Below are 17,157 nucleotides of genomic sequence, written 5' to 3' on the forward strand. Positions count from 1 at the left end.
CTTAAATTTATGCAAAACCAGCCGGTCAGAGTTTGAACCGCAAGTCTATCTGCACAAAGCACTTCTGTGCAGTATTTCCCTTCGATTTGCCTGACTTGGTGAGTTCACCAACTTCGCATCTGCGTCTCTCAGGTCGTCTTAACTAATGCTCCACACCAGAGCAGGGAGGCAGAGCGCCCTAAGCCCATGCGCTTTCCTTCGTCTGCGGCTCCCTCCTTCCTGCAGCTACCAGCAGGCAGGCAAAATCATCAGCCAGATCACTGAAAACAAGTAATTCCCTTTTACTAAAGCAAAACTCAGCCCTTTCATCCACCCTTTTGTTTTGAAAGGAAGGTGTCCACAGGCAGGTTCATGGTGAGAAGACAAAAAGCAAGACCAAGCAAACAAGAAAGAGAATAACCATAAGCTGCTCGCTTTCTCACCTGCTATCTCATGGACTGGTTCTCCACTACGAGGTTTCTCCTGACAGAGGGAAGTTGCAATAATCATATCTGTTGGTCCAAAAGGCACATTGCCTTTTGTAAACCAGCTATGTGTGCAGTCAAAAACAGCAAAAGAGAAAATCCCTAAAACCTGCTCACTCCCCGCCTTACATGGATTCTGCAGGCATTGAAAGGGAGATGCAAAGCACCTGGGAAGCCTTTAAAAATGACAGCTGCAGGGAACTTTCTCAGATGATTGAGCTATAAAGGTCTGGCTCTGCAGAAGAAAGGGGTTTTGGCTGTGTTTTAGGGCAAGTCACAAGCTTGAATAGGGGTTCTTGCTATACAGCAATTTTGTTCTGCAGTGACCAGGATAGGCCTTTTGCACTAGGGGAACAAGTCAGGACTGCTTTCAGGGTTGTCCAAATTAGCATGTGGAGTTACAACATGTGTCCCCTCCACACCCACTGCTCCAGTGCACATTCTCTTGATACAACAATTAATGGGACTTAGCTGGCACAAAAAGAGAAAAGAGCAGCTGGGAATTTTCTGTGGCAAGTGAGTGACGAGAGGTGGCACCACAACCTGCCCTGCTGCTTCCAGTCAAATCTTTTAAAGTAGGAGGACTGTAATTTCTTCCAGATGAGCTGAAACATTGTCCAAAGTTAGACAGACAATGAGAGGTGATGATCCCAGAATAGCAGACTGCAACTAACCAGGCATCATAATGGTCCATGTCACCCAATGGTAACATTTGGGGTTTTTTGCTAAAAGACTGGGGTGAGTTATGCTTGATAAAGTATTTGGTCTGTAACATTTCAGTACTGATAGGTCAAATCGCCTCCTTGCTTGAGAAGTTATAGCCCTGCTGTGGGCAATGGCTTAATTCCTCTGTTCCTGACCTACTCAAGATGGAGCTGTTTCAGTCTCTTGTTCTAGCCTTCCTTCTCCGCATTGCTTCACAGCCACACTGTTATGTATACGCATCCTTTTCCAGTTTTGGTCTCCTTTAAAGCATCTCCCTTTCAATTCACTTGCTGCTCTTCCACACAACCACCTTACACACAGCTTTGCTCCCCTTAATTTCTCCTGTCTTTCAGACAAAACTTATTACTTGCCCCTCTATCTGCCTCTTACCATCTCTGTTATTTCAAGCCCCTCAGTCTTCAGTTCCCATCCTCTCCTACACACTCTGCAATACTTGTGGAACTGAAATATATGGGGCTTTATAATAACTTGGAGTTAGTTAATTCAGTGGTGAAGGGTATTGCACGGTTTAAGACATCTGATAACTAGATTTTAGTCAGGTGAGGGCAGTGTTACAAAACATGTTGGTTCCCAGTGCAACACTTCCCTGCTCCTCCTCCCAGTACAACTACTTATGTCTCAGGTTTGCATTCTGAAATGATCTAGGCTGGAAAGAAATCAGAGGAGAAGAGAAGATGAGATTTATGCCCAATCACCACAGAGATCCAGTTTACAGCGTGGCCACACTGACATGTCTGGAGAGGAGGCAGCAAATGCTGTGGCTCGGGAGCGAGCAGACAAGGACAGGAATAATTTCTCAAGCAGAACTTCTGTGCCAAAAGCAACATGTTCCTGCAGCCCAAGATTTGTGTACTTCTTTTTAATCCTGAAATTTGAAATTTATTTGGTCCCTACTGCACATTAAAGTTACTTTGCGTGTACATCACTCTCCTACTTTACTCTCTAGCCCCTTTCCCTTATTTGTCCCAAACTGATTGCCACAAATCCTTGGACCTTGGCAGTAATTTATTTCTTTGAATAGGCAAGTGACAAATATGACAATTCCTGCCTCATTATAGAGTCATTATATGCCAATCTCTTGCATATGGTCAATGTAACTTATTTAATGAGCTTACCTGGGGAGGAGAGGGAGCAGGTCTATGGAAAGTCCCCTTGTCAAATCTAACTGAAGGCAGTCCTTGCTGAGGAAGAAGTAAAGCCATGTGCATATTCAGAAGCATTTGTTTTTGAAAAAGCCCATTTATGACTTAGAGTTCATTTTCAGTACACTGAGAAGCAGTCGTGGAATTCCCATTGGGGGCGATATAAATGTTGTTGCTAATTGTACGGGGAACATTCTTCTTTCACAGGTTAATTCAGGCTAAGGATTTTTAATTTTTCCAGTCTAGTTCTCAAGTGGCTTATTCTACAGATAAGGAACTAAAAATTATTAAGAACTCCCCTCAAAAGCAATGGGTAACTGGAATACAAACTAAGGAGAATGATCAAACTCATCTAGCATTTCTGCAGTGGACTACAAGTTGGATTAGCCAGGGCCATGGCTGAAGAAGGATCATATGGATGATCTGGAGTGTATAGGCTGAGGCTATAGGTCGGGCTTTACCAGAAGTGGGAGATGGGTCCCTAATCACAATCTCTACATACATGAGTACAGAGGGCCTGATGCTCATTTCAGTAATTGAGTGAAATCACTGCCAAACATCCTGATCAGTCACAGGGTTTCAGGGAAGCTGGTGATTTAGGCAATTCTATATGGAGATGGGTGTTGAAACTTAGGGACTACACTGGAGATATTTTGCCCTTCTACTTCCAGACGTGCCCACAGAGCACTTCACAACCCCCTACAACGTAATTAACCATAGGATAGGAAAATCTTATAACTTTGTTTTACAAAATGGTAAAGAGACATGCCAAGGCTTACAGAATAACTCAGTGGCAGAGCAGGGACCAGCGTGGCAGATGAGGTGATCCGCTCTCTGTTGCAGTCAGACTCACGTCAAGGGCACAGCACGGCTTTGTGTCATCTCTTGGGAGCAGTGAGCACCAGTGTGGCTTAGTCCATGGTGTTCCTTGCACCAGTAGTTATTTATTGGGCTGATATGTCATGACTAGCTGATTTAATAAATAGCTGGGCCTCTTAGGTAAAGCCCTTACTCTTCCCCTTTCTCTCTTTTGCCTCTATGCCTAGCCCTGTGCTTCAAAATTCAGTCCCAAGCCAGGGAAGCAATCAGTGCTCGAGTTTTAGCAGTCACTTGATCAGTTTATCTTCATGTCAAACTTCATCTCAGTGTGCTTTTTCTTACGCAATAGCAGCTACCAAATGCTACCCCCCTGGAATTCAAATACCTTAACATATAAAATGTATATGATTATTTATTATTATTACAAATATGAAATGAAATAACAATCTGGTTGTTGATCAGAGGAATTTTTACTTAATGGTTTACCCACAGGCAGAAAGGCAGAAAGTGGTATCTGTAAATTACAAATAGGCAATTGAGGAAAAATATCTCCTCCATGAAATATCATATTGAGATAATTTCTCAATCATTTGTCACACAGTGGCCTGCTTGCACTGGTGGTGGCTCCAACGGCTGTCCAGAACCTCTGCAGTTGCTAGGGAACAACTCCATAGCTCAGAGGAGCACAGCCCTCGCTATTGTTCTGCTGCCATTCACCTGCACAGTAACATCATTTGGGGTTTATAAACATTTATGCAGTTTGTGTGCTTTTAGAAGAACAATTATTGATTGAATACTGTTTGGTCTGCAGGTTGTCTCCAGGGTATGTACATCAAAGAAATAAAAATGAACCTGGTTTGGATGCAAAATCCTACAGTGATGCTGAAACTACTATACCTTCCAGCTTCTATGCATGTGCAGAATTTACACTTCATCTGCCTTAAGCTAAACAATACTACGGTATTTCCTTGGAAGTCCTGAAAGGAAGGTTTTGCTACTGATTTTTCCCACCACTCTCCTCTTGGCTTTTTTTAAATGTGCTCAATCCATTCCTGAGATGTTGAATGCAAAACTTCAGCCTCATCAACGATAAAGCAGGGAGGAAGGATTCCTCCCCCCATTTGCAGGCAATGCTCTCATTTATACTTCAAGACTGTGTTTATTTTTTTAACAAAAGCATGGCATTGCTGACTGATGCTCAGCTTTTGACCTCCTGTAGACCTGGAAGTCTTTTCTACAGAATCTGCCACCATTTTGACAGTGAACCACTAAAAACTGCTCTTGGGGCACAGCTGTCCAAGCCAGTTTTCACTCCCACTCTGCTGCAGTAGATTTATCAAGATTAAAATATTTTACTGACTTACTTACAGAAATGTAATCAAAGAAATGGTCAACAATAATGCAAATATGAAATGCAATTGTCACAATAAAGCAATGCTGTATCTCTGTCTGTTACCCTAAAGCAGAATATTACCCTTAAAAAAAGCAGAAAATAAAAAACCCTGTAGCGTTCAAAGCTGATTTCAAAAGCCTTGCTTGGGTTAGGACAGAATGCCAAAAGGGGGCACTTGGCCCCAAATACGGGTGTCTTAAGCTCACATTATTGACTAAGACTCCACTATACAATGAGCAGTATTGGGAGGCAAATTTGTCTTTCTTACCCTAGTGTAGAAGCTTAGCTCACATGAAATCATCTACTCCCCAGAAACCTAAATTTAGGCATCTGTATCTGGAATCATGTCCTACCCCTGTCTGTCTGCCTAACTATCTTTGTCTACCTTCTTTCCTCAAAGCCCGTTCCCCAGTCACAGAAGGAAATGAGACTGATTTGTCATGCAGAAGATCTCAGACTTGCTGAGTTGAAAGGTGGGATTCTCTTTCCTAAAATCCAATCCTATTCCCTGAGAATGCCAGGCAAACTAAGCCAGCACCAAGCCAGAAAAAGCACAAAACCAGCAACAGAAGCACCACAAGATGATGTGTTTTTTATTTATACACATACCACCCCCATTCTTCTCGCTGAAGACCCTTCCTTTTGTTCAAATAGCTCCAACGCAGATGCAAAGGGGTGCAGTGTGAAGGCAGGGGAGAAGGTGGGGAAATGTAAATCCCCAGTCAACCCTCTTTTCTGATTAGTGTTACTGGGAAGGGGGGGAAGGGGGAGGGAAGGGGCTGTGTAGGTTGAAGCAGGAAGCAGGATTTATCACCTCAGCTAGAATTTAATTCCATTAACCATTAGCTAAGGGGAGAATCCAGGTGCCTCCCTTGGCTATAGGAGCTCTCCAGAGTCACAGAAAGAGGGAAAACATGGGCCCCAACATGGTTATGTCTCCAAAGTGCATGGATACAGCTCCACACACGGCTGGGCAGAACTGAGAAAAAGAATGGCATTTAGAAAATTTTATAGCTGTTTTTTTTTCCTAATATTTCTATGTTATTATATATTTATAGTTAACATTTGCAGCTATTTTTATAGCTAACCTGCAGTTTAAGATAACATGTTTTACTCATTCTTATGCTTCAGAGATTAGTAACCATGCTATTTGTTCTCCCATTTGTGACCGGAAAATTGAGCAACACAGAAGGAAAGGGAGAAAAATGGAGCAGAACTGAAAAGGCTGATGCCAACAGTACAAATGCATGTGATAAATTATAACAAGATATCTCTAAGCTTTTCTACCCATTCTCCCACACATAGATTTAGATTAAAATACAGGGGAAAGCAATGCTTGATGGGTAACCCATCTTCTTGAGAGAGAGCACTGCCTGTACAGCATTTCTGAAAGAGACGTGCTGACAAACATCCTATTGATCAATAACTGCTCGTTGGCAGATTGGCCATGTTGGTGCGATGCAAACACCACAGCACAGGTGTGTGTAACACTCATGTTGTTAGGCCAAGTGAAGCCAAATTTCTCCAATCCCTAGCTTTCCCTTTTTCTACTAGAAGACCTGGCTGTTCCTTATTCGTATAAAAGATAATCTACTTTCCCCATCTTGGTGTCTGGATGCTGTATTTATTACATTTATCCTCACAAAACCACGTAGGCAACTACTGTCTGCTCCCATTTAATAGCAAAGAGAGGGAAGCCAAGAAAAAATGAGGTCAAGTCTTGTAGAGCCAAAGTTCTCAAATCCCAATTTTTAATACCACTGAAGCCCCTCCAGGCCCCCATCAGCTGCCATCTGTCCCTCTGTACCTCTTAGCTGTGTGACCTGGAGCCCTTGGTCATGCCGAAGTGCAGAGGTGCCCAGGGGCTGTCCCCTGCCTGTCTCGCACACCCTGCCATGTGCTGCCTGGCCAGACCGCACTCTTTCAGATAACCAGATTCAGAAGGCAGGTACCCCCAGTCAGTGAGATGGGCTACAGGTTGGGAAACGCTAGCTGGGACACGGACAGGGAAGGAGACTTCAGTCCACCTCCCATCTGATATGTGGCCATAACTTGAATGCAGATCTTCCCTATGCCAGGATGGTGATTACTCCACAGGTATGAAAGGTGCCCATCCTCATATCAGTGACCTTCCTTAGGGACATCTTTACCCTCATGCCCAGTGTTTCTTTCCTTGAGACTCCTGCAAAGTCAAGAAGACTACAGTTGTACCTACCTTCATTCCTGGTTTCCTATTAAAACGAAGACAAGTGGTAAGGAGAAGAGAAAGCTCAGGCCATACCTTACACCCCTATGAAGGAGTACCTTGGCTCACACACACATGCTCCTAGGGATGTCTCCAAACATACAATCCTGTGTTTTCCACTAATATTTGTACAGTCCATTTGAATACATTATCTCTTCCTAGTAACGATTTCTGTGAGCCCTTTGTTTAGAATGTTTGTTGTACATTAAATTTGTTCTGTGTAACTTGAGCTCCTGAGAGTTCCAAAACCCAGCATGTGATAGGCACAGTCAACTGGCTACATGCCGGAGAGGAACTGAGTTGTGCAACTACTAATTATAAGATTATAAAATAATAGCACTGTAGTAGCAAAACAGCCCAATGAAAATGTTACTATTCAAAGTTTTGACTTATTCATGTTATGAGGCATCAAAGGGCACCTGCAATTCAGCTTTAAGTTTAACCAGTAATATCCTTTATCATGTTATGGTAATTCCTCAGGCAACCAGGCAGATGTGAAAAACATATTCCCTTCCTTATGACTGATTGTGAAATTACATGCTCTAACATCAAACTTCAAACAAAATGATGGTATTGCATGTGTAAGATAATATGCAAAATAATTCTGCTATAATTAGGTTTTTGTTTAACTTTGTGCCAAAACCAGGCTGCTAGGTGCATTGCCTTCATTAAATTAATTTGGACAGAAAACTGAACAGAAGGAATGGAGAGATCGTATGCTAAAACAAGATCTGCTTGGATCCTAAAAAAATAATAAATAAAGGAAACATGGAGAAATAGACCTGATATTCTCCCTGAAACTCAGGTTAGGTTTTCCTCCTCTTATTACCCTCCACAGATACATCCTTGCACCAAGCTATGCAAATAACTCCTGTCCAGGCTTTTGGTACTCTTTTCTCTTGTCTTAGAATTGTTTCAAATTTGTGCTCCCTTGGCTACATTAATGACAAAAAGCGAGACAATATTTGGACATCCCAGAATATAGGAAGAATTATTAGGAGCACAGAATAATTGAGGTTGGGAGGTCATTGAGTATTACCTGCTGCTTATAGGAGGGCCAGGTAGCTCAGGCTGCTCAGGGCTTGTGCAACTGAGTTTTCAGTATCGCCAAGGTCAGGGATCCCCCAACATTTCTGGGCCCCAGTCTGACCAACCTCATGGTGATATTTTTTTTCTTAGTATCTAATCAGATTTTCCCATGTTTCAACCTGTGCCCATTGCTTCTTGTCCTGTCACCTTGCACTTCCTGAGAAGAGCCTGGCTCCATCCTCTCTGCAACCTCCCATTATTAGCTAGGTCCAGACAGTGACAAATTCCCCTTGAGCTGTCTTTTCTTCAGGCTCAGCAGTCCCAGCTCCTTCCACCTCTGCTTGTATGTCCTGTGCGCCAGCCCTCTGACCATTTTGGTGGTCCTGTGCTGGACCTGCTCCTGTTGGTCCATATCTTTCTTGTGCTGGGAGCCCCAAACTGGACACAGCACTCAAGATGTGGCCTCACTAGTGCTGAGCAGAGGTGAAGGATCACCTCCCTGGACTTGCTAGCTACACCCTTGCCAAGGTCCCTCTGAATAGTAGCCCTGCCCTTCGGTGTATCGACTGGTCCTGCAGTGGAAAATTGCAGTGCCCTCTGTCCCATTGCCTTGGCCATTAATAAAGGCATAAACCACTATTGGTCCTAGTATTGATCCCTGAGGCACACTGCTGGTAACTCGTCACCGGTTGGACTTTGTACCACTGATGGATTACAAACAACACTTTGAGGCCAGCAGTGCAGCCAATTTTCCACCCACCTTATTATCCACTTATCCAGTCCATATCTCACTAGTTTGGCAATAAAGATATTGAAGAAAACAGTGTCAAAGGCCTTGCTGGAGTCTAGGAATATGATGTCCATTTCTCTCCCTTCATCCACAGAGCCAGACATATCATCACAGAAAGCATTCAGGCTGGAAGGGCGTGATTTGCCCTTTACTAGATTCACCTCCAGCTGAGCTTTGGTTTTCCTAACCCCATCCCTGCATACTCAGGCAATGCCTCTATACACCTCCCAGGTAGCCCGTCCCTGCTTTCTCCTTCTGTGTTCTCCCTTTTTGTTTCTGCTATCTCCTTGAATTGGGACCACTGTACTAATAGAGCTTTAGACTATTTTACACAGGCTTCTCACTGCAAACTCACACAGTCAATAGACACTTTTCATCCAAAGTTCCTTTAAAAGTAAAGTTTTCTGACTTTTTTCTGTTCCATTTCTGATTACCTCTCATCTTACTTTCATTCTATTATTTTTAGCTCATATCTTCATTTTCTCTAAGCCTCCTAATATCACCTCTCCCCTGATTTGTGCTGACACCACGTCCAAATTTAAAATTCATTGAAATTTTTTTTGAAGTAAAATCCATGTATTCCCTCGAATCTATGTTGAACCACTGTAGTTGCGGGGGACTGAAAAAATGTATGTATGTTATGCTCCAGGTAAATCCTTGTATAACTGCATTGCCTGGGGTTCATTTTGTCTAGTTTCCAACAATATGAACTTACTACATGTAACTGGATATATCAGTATTAAAAAATATGTATTTTAAAAAGCTTGTGGTGCCATCCAATCTGATAAGTCTTTACCAGCCTCATCTTGCTATATAGCAAAGGCTCTTGGGACAAGGCACAAGGTATATAATGCCTCAAGCTAACACATGAGATTTTCCTCATTCTGCGTTTTAAACCAAAAAGAATACTGTGTGGCTATAGCATTTATTCTCCCTTACTTGGAGTTAATGAGGTGATTGACAGATTTGGCTAAGTTTCCCAGGAAAAAAAACTCAGTGGGTGGCTACTGGTTTTTTTTAGGTGAGCCAAACCTTCTCCATCTCCACTGAGACTTGGTAGGCCTTTATACTTTCAGTACCTTTGGAGGGGAGGAACCTGGTCCAAGGAGCTTGTCCTGTCATCACATAAGCAGGAGAGCAGTGCCTGGTGCAGAAAGGGCCAGGGAATTCAGCAGGACTACTCAGTGTAGTTACTCATGTATATCAAGGTTTGCAATTTCGGCCTTAGAATCCTAGTAAGCTTCTGATCACACTACTAAAGACAGGTTTTGGGGGAAGCATGAAGTCCAAGTTAGACCTCTGCCTCCAAAAATCCCATTTCACTGTTCTCTCACACACCCATAAACTAAAGCAAACTCTCCTTCTAATACTGCCTACAGTTATTATTCCAACGCTTGTGATTCAGTTTACTCACGCAATAGCATGCATATACATTTGAAATGTAAATGTACTAATCATAAAAAACATTGCTTCATAATTTAAAGCCTTATGGCCAAACAAAGCTTCTACAACAACAGGAATGGTAATACGCACTGTTCTCTATGCATGCAGTTCCATTTTCAAATAACCATAAATAGCATATATAACAATGAAAGTAAAACTGAATAATGAATAAGAAAATTCACACCTCTTGCTGTCATTTTGATCATTAATTTCTATTTACTGTCAAGAGTTAGGTGGAGGCAAACCCACACACTTTCATCGCTTCAGTTTTCTTTGGCAGAATACCAGCTTTAACAAGGTATACAGTACAAGGTATACAGTACAAGAAATACAGTACAATGATGTGTATTTTTTTCACCTTTATGCAGAAAAGCTCTTTCCCTAGGTAGTATTGAACAGCTAGAATAGCAATAATTTTTGCACTAAACCCCCACACTTTTTTTCTTCAGAAACATGGGTCTGCCTATGTGTCTATTCATGTATCTACCTATCTATCTAACTTGGAATCAAACATGCAAGTCTTTTGCCCTCTCTAAAGCATTTTTTCATATTCAGCAAAAACAACTGACTTCACTTAACTTTTTTTTAATAGCTTTTCAGTTTCTACTCCCCTTGAGTCATTTTTAAAAACCTTTTTCACCTTAGGTAAATCTTGGTACTGATGAGTCAAACAACCAAGAAATAAATTTTAGGGAGAAAAATGGAGAAAATCCCATGGTGTTTATTTCAGTATTTAGGAATGATCTAAATTCTATTAAAAAGATTACATTTCCCCATTACCTGATTGGGTTTTGGATTAAAGGGGGAAGATTTGACTTTCTGAAAGTCCCGTTTCTGAGAGTTGAATCAATCTTAGGGATTTTGGCCAGAAAACAAAGGGGAGGTGGGAAAAGATAAATGAAACTAAAGTTCTTAATTTTGCAAATTATGTTCTTCCTTGTAGCGATTGAACCAAAACACTTCTCTGAAAAATACTTAAATCTTGTAAGTAGCCTGAATTTTTTGTTATGGGTTTAATTAAGCTGTCTCCCCCACAGATCATTAATCTAACCCTTTAAATGCCCATCTTCACTTTGAATCAAGCCTTTTAACAGTCATTCATTGTGTCTTCAACAGTGATTTTGGTTTGAGCACCTGTGAGTTTTTGCATACGTTCACGATATGAAAAACAACAGCCACCTGTCTTCTGTACACCACCTATCCGAAGCTTAGCGTAACCTGGAGCTTTGCAGTGCCGGTACAATCCCACCACGCCTGGAAGGTCTCCCAGCTCCAGTCAGAGGAATGTCTGGGACCTTATCTATACGGTGAAAAAATGCCTGAGGTTAGAAAGCAGAGGTCTCTCCAGGCTCACTTTATTGCTCTCTGCATTCCCCACCCACCACAGAAGCAGCTCTCACTGCAGCAAGGGTTGTCCAAGTGGAGCGTGCCCTGGGGACAGTGCCCCCAGCAAGGGGCCCTCGGCCCAGAGCCTCTGTTTGCTCTTACAAATTTCAGTTCTTAAAACCGATAGCCGGCGCCACGTTGCAGGTATTAACTGTACTTCACCTGTGTTGCAATCAAGGGCAAAAATGCGCCTTTGCAATCTTAAACTTGTGCTTTTAAGCAAGATGTTCCACCAGATTAACTGCAAGAGGAAACAGTCAGTTATAAGCTATGCACGCTCGTCCACACTGAGCTATGTAAGGTCAGTCTTTGTTGATAAGGATGAAGGTACACTGTATTCCTTTAAAAATGGGGTACCTTACTTAGGGTACAATGAAGAAACAAACTGGATTTTGAAGGACCTGGCTATTGCTATTTATTTTCAATGTATTAATTTTTGTCATTTCAGCACAGTCTTATGAGAAGCTGAGTGCTCATTGTAGTTATGTAGCTGATCATATGAATAATCTCTAAGATTTAATATTAAAATGTTTTTATATGGTGATAAAAGTGGACTTGGCAGAAGTTCACAACAAAATGCAAGTGAAGAGGGTTCTGAAGCCCTCTCTTATTGACAACACACTCAGACTCCCCTTTCTCTTCTGTTAATAGGTGGGGGGTTATTATGGAAGTACATTTTTAGAAGGGCCTGAATGGAGCAATGGGATGGTCTTGCAAATTTAAGATCAGGAAAACATGGCAGGAAGAGCAAGGGCTGGGGCAGAAGAGGAGGAAACTGGACAGGTCATCTCTGTTGGTTTTGCTGGAAAAGCAAAAAAAGGATGTGGATCACACAGCAGGGCACAGGTTGAAGTGAGGCGAATGTTCAGGTCAGCAAGTAGCTCATGTCCACATCTAGGCAACTCCTGCCAGCACATCTCAACCTCTGTTAATATCACCAAAACAGCCCTTAGACTGCTCATTTCAACAGTGTAAGAAGAAAGAGAAAACTGCCAAGGTGGACACCTGTACACTTATTTGCTCCTTGGGTCCATGTAACAATGATACTCTGTCGAGCAAGCTCCATCTTGCACAAATAAGGTTAAAACACAAATCATCTACAATCACCCTGCAGGGTGGGAAGAAAAACCCAAAGGAAAAAAATGAAGTGAATTGTAGTTTACGTTCATGGAGCTGAACAGAACAGATAGAGGTATGCCAGCTACAGCACCTTCTATGATACACAAACCATGCAGGGCTATGTCACTTTATATATTAGGGGTGAAATCCTGGTTTTATTGTAGCTTTCACAGAAATACATTTTCAGAATTGATTTAAGGATTTTTTTTTTAATTGCAGTTTTTTTACTTTTATTTTTTTATTTATAGACATTAACATTTTGGTGAGCCATGTTGTTTCTATATATGCACCTTGCCAGCATCTGCCTCAGCAAAAGCCTCAAGTCATTTGAAGACAAACTAGGTCTTACCCTCCTGGAGGATGAAAATAAAATAATAAAATAGCAAGCTATCAATGCCTCAGTTCTCATGGTAGATTTTGTTAAGAAAAATGGAGGGAAGAAAGCAGAAGCTAACAAATGGAAGGCATGAATAGGGAAGCCTCTTTTTTTAAAGAAACCAACCAGGATGAGCAGAGAAAGAAGGGAAGGGGAGGGCAGGAAGGCAGTCTCCAACAGCAAACCAAGTCAGATCCTTGGGTGAATGAAGAGCTGTAGCTTGCACCCACTGACTATTACGATATATCAGTACTTTTCCCAAGGCCATAAATTCTCAATTTATATGTGACCCCCTTTTCAGTTTACCTGCTTGCGTGGCCCTGAAGGCCCCAAAGCATGTAGACATTCCTGCCTTTTTTTTGAAAACCCCTTTGTAGCCCACTTTTTTACCCTCTTGCTATCCAGGGAAGGTATCAATCCACAAGCTGTATATAGCTCGTCAGGCCAGTGTTTCTCGGTGGCTTGAAAGAACTGCTGACCATGAGGCTTGATGCTCAGGTTATCTGCAGTGCTGGTCACAGGACAGCCCATGGCCCCACTAATACTACCAGTCAAACCTGGAGGCCTACAAATGGGTCAACCCTTTTTGTCTTCTACTTCAGACTTTGAAAAGAGAACAGCCAACAACGTGGTCTGGTCCTCTGCCATGGGCGTCCACAGGAAAGCCTAGGCATACCTTCTGTAAATTCAGTTAGGAATAAGCGAATACTACTTTCAGTGCAGTATATTTTAGAGATAAATATTTATGCATGTAGTATTTCAACTTGAATAACAGAGGCAGTGGGTGGTGGGGCTTGAACAGGATTTGTTCTACTGTGGTGTGTGAAATGCTCTATTAGATCTGAGTTCTTCTAGTTCCTCCTAAGGGATGCATGATAGTAAAAAAACCCAAAGAACAAAAATGTGCGCAGGCACCAGTGGTACATGTTGTCTTAGCATCTCACACCACAGACAAAGTGTCTGAGGAAAACCTATACAAGTGTATCCTGCAACCTTGACTTATGTTTAGCGGAATAGGTAAGACATGCATTAGTTTCTGAAGCACAAAAGAGCATGTGCTAGCTTTAGACTCACTAACCCACATGAAAAAAAAACAGAAAAAATCTATTGTGTGACACAAAATAGCTTGCTTTCTGTTTGTTTCCCACACAGCTTTAGTGAAACAAATCTTTCAAGTCATCTTGTGGCAGACTGTTTTATGCAATACTCCATTAAATGTTTGTCAGATGAGGGTTGTTTCTACATCTCTTTTTTTCTGATGTCAGTGCACTCCTAGTGTGAAAAGCCTGTTCCAGCTGTCTGCCCCTCTGAGGCTGATAGAGCCAGGCTGCCTCCCCAAGAGGCTATCTGTCCATCAGTCAGTCTCTGGAGAATGTGGAAGATTTTTTGTAGTGAACTTTTTATCTTCCATCTCTCAAACCATCCTGCAGGAGTCCTATTCCCTAATTTCACCCTTGTATGTTGCTTTCAGTTCAGATGGTCTGGGACAAAGCCAAACAGAGGACGCATTTGATACAGGCAGTGTCACAGAGCCAGCAGGGCTCTTCCCTGAAAAAGGTTTCTTTTTATTCAGCAGTCCAGGAGCAGGTCCTAATGGAGCAGTTCGAAGAGACTGCAGGAAAAGATGAACAGCCTCCAAGCTCTGAAATGCAGGGGTCTGCTCTAATCCTGCTCAGACCCCTTCTTATTGAATGCTGCTGCTACTCTGCTGCAGGGTGGAATTTGGGGAGTGGGTTGCCAGTGTTTATCAGAGGTGCAAACAGCCTACCACTAGCTGAGATTTGAGCCAGGTATTGAGGGACCTTTCCCTGCTCAGGTCAGCAACAGCAGAGAGTTACTTCTTTAGAAAGGATGGTAGCATTCAGGTGTGTCTTCTCAATCTAGTCATGACACCTTTAGATACAGCTGTGTGTGTTTAAAGATCTGTGTATAGGTCTGACTTCCATGCAATTCGTTGGTATATTCAGCCCTTATTATGGATGTGAGGTCTGTTTTGGATAGTATTCTCTACCCACCTCCTGAGAGAATAACAGATTTCCCCTTCCAAAGCACTAATTTTGCTCCATATCAGGATTATTCTTTACTGGACAGGCACAGATTTTTTTCCTTCAATATCCTGAAAGCCTTATTTTTTTGTAGTGAGCCTTCCTTCATGAAGTCTGTCACTGCAGCCATGGAAGGCAGCACAACATGAGATGGACCATCTGTAAATGCCCATGGGGAAAAAGAGGAACTCAGCTGCCTCTTTATCCTGAGGAACTGGGCTTTGAAACAAGACAACTGCTCTGACAAACACCAGGTTGCACTTGACAGTTCCCTTGAGGAGGGCTTGGACATTGGCTGGTAGTGCACTTGAGCAGGCTGAAGTCCTTGTTTTGCAGTAAATGCAGAACAGTCATCAGGAGCTACAGGTAGGACTCATAGTGCCATAGGTGACCACATTGCTTAAATAAGTGGAAGAATACTACAAACAAGGTGTCAGGATGAGACTTAGCTTTGGACATCTACACACCAAATAGCACCTGTGAGGAGAAGAATTTCAGATCTCTTCATTAAGACAGGGATTATAACATACCTGACCTTTCCCAGGCATTTCAGTAACTTCTTAAGACAGGCCTGGGTAAAGGTCAAACTGGCACATGATATTGACCTTCCTGAAGGAGAAGCAAGCCCAAGGATGAATGGGGATACGAGCTCCACACTTGTCCTCAGGCTGAACATAGCTCTTCATTTCTGGAAATACTTCTCAAAAAGCCTCAGGGACTTTCCAGTCTACATCTCATCTTAGCTCAGAGGTTTTCTGGGTGCACTAATGAAAGCATTGGCAAACGTTTCACACAAGTACAGTGAGTGCTCTGTCTGCACCAGGAAGGAGAACCACCTCCTTCTTGATTTGGCATGGATTTGTAATCTTGGGTAGCTGGTCTATTTTGGTTTTCCAGGCAAGGTTTCAGTAGATCATATAAGATATTTGGCAGGGTTCTTTTATGCTCACTTATGAGCTGACATAAGCCAGCACGGACCACACGAGGTGAGGGAGAGTAGGGGAAAGCTCTTGATTTCAGGCTTAAAGTCTAGCTGACTCTAAGCTCTCCCATAACACTTCCATTGGCTAAACTAGGCTTTTTACAGATGTGCCATGCCTACCCACTGGCCTTTGAACCTAAGACAGAACATATCTGAATATGTTTTGGTGTGTTAAAAAGAAACCTCTATTATAGGTCTAGTTTTCTTATGGACAAACGTTCCTAGGACAGAGCGGGGGGAAATCCAATTGGAGCCTGTGACATTTCCTAGGACGATTAGCAGCAGTTAGTACCATTGCTATACATTGTGACCCTCTAACTTATTTCAGCATATATTTTATAGTTCAGGCAAAACACCCTACTGATCCAGAACTTGTGGGAGGTAGCCAGTCACCCTGGGTTGCTCATTCGGCAGGCTTTTTTGAATTTTATGCAAAAGCCAGAAGGGAAAATCAAGTTTCTGATTCATAACCCCACTAGACAATAGCCTCAACAGAAGGTAATTTGCAACTGCTCTGCTCCTGAGGGACAGAAATAATGGCCTGAGAACAGTATGTGCTGTGAGGACCATATTCTTGCGCATAACCAAAGGCATATCTCAAGCACTCACTGGAACAGTGTTCCTTTCAGTTGCTTCAGTGGATACCCAAATTTATGAGATAGTTCCTGCCTTAGGCAGTCTGGAGAGAGGAACCTAAAAAACCTTCAATGTTCTTGTGGACACTTGACCAGAAAGAAAAAAAGAGAGAGAACATAAAAGCATCTGAGAGAAAGCAAGGTGCCTCAACTTTCTTTTTTGGCCCTACAGACTAGTGACTTGTAGAGCACAGCCATGAAAGCTCTTTCACCCTATGTAACCAACTTGATGTGAAGCTGGCCGAGATGCTTGTTCTTTGTGCATCACAGCAACCTTCTTCTGAAAGTCCCACCCAAGAGATTACCTTCTTGCAGGTTTTAAACCAATCTGTGGCCAAGCACGTGTCTACAGCTCCTGCTATTAAAGAAGACTCAATCCTTCAGGCACCTCTGAAAGAGGTGCAGTTTTTCTCTTCAGTCTTCTCTTTTTATGCTCGCTTTCCTTTTATTCAGGTGATGGGAGAGCAATTGGGACATCTCTCAGTTTCAAGAGCACTCTGAAAAAGATGCCAGGGTTATGGGTGTTACCCCATAGCAGGGGTGACAGGCTATCTGCCTTTCAC

Source organism: Haliaeetus leucocephalus, unplaced genomic scaffold, assembly GCF_000737465.1.
Source record: "Haliaeetus leucocephalus isolate CR32 unplaced genomic scaffold, Haliaeetus_leucocephalus-4.0 Scaffold702, whole genome shotgun sequence".
Lineage (NCBI taxonomy): Eukaryota > Metazoa > Chordata > Aves > Accipitriformes > Accipitridae > Haliaeetus > Haliaeetus leucocephalus.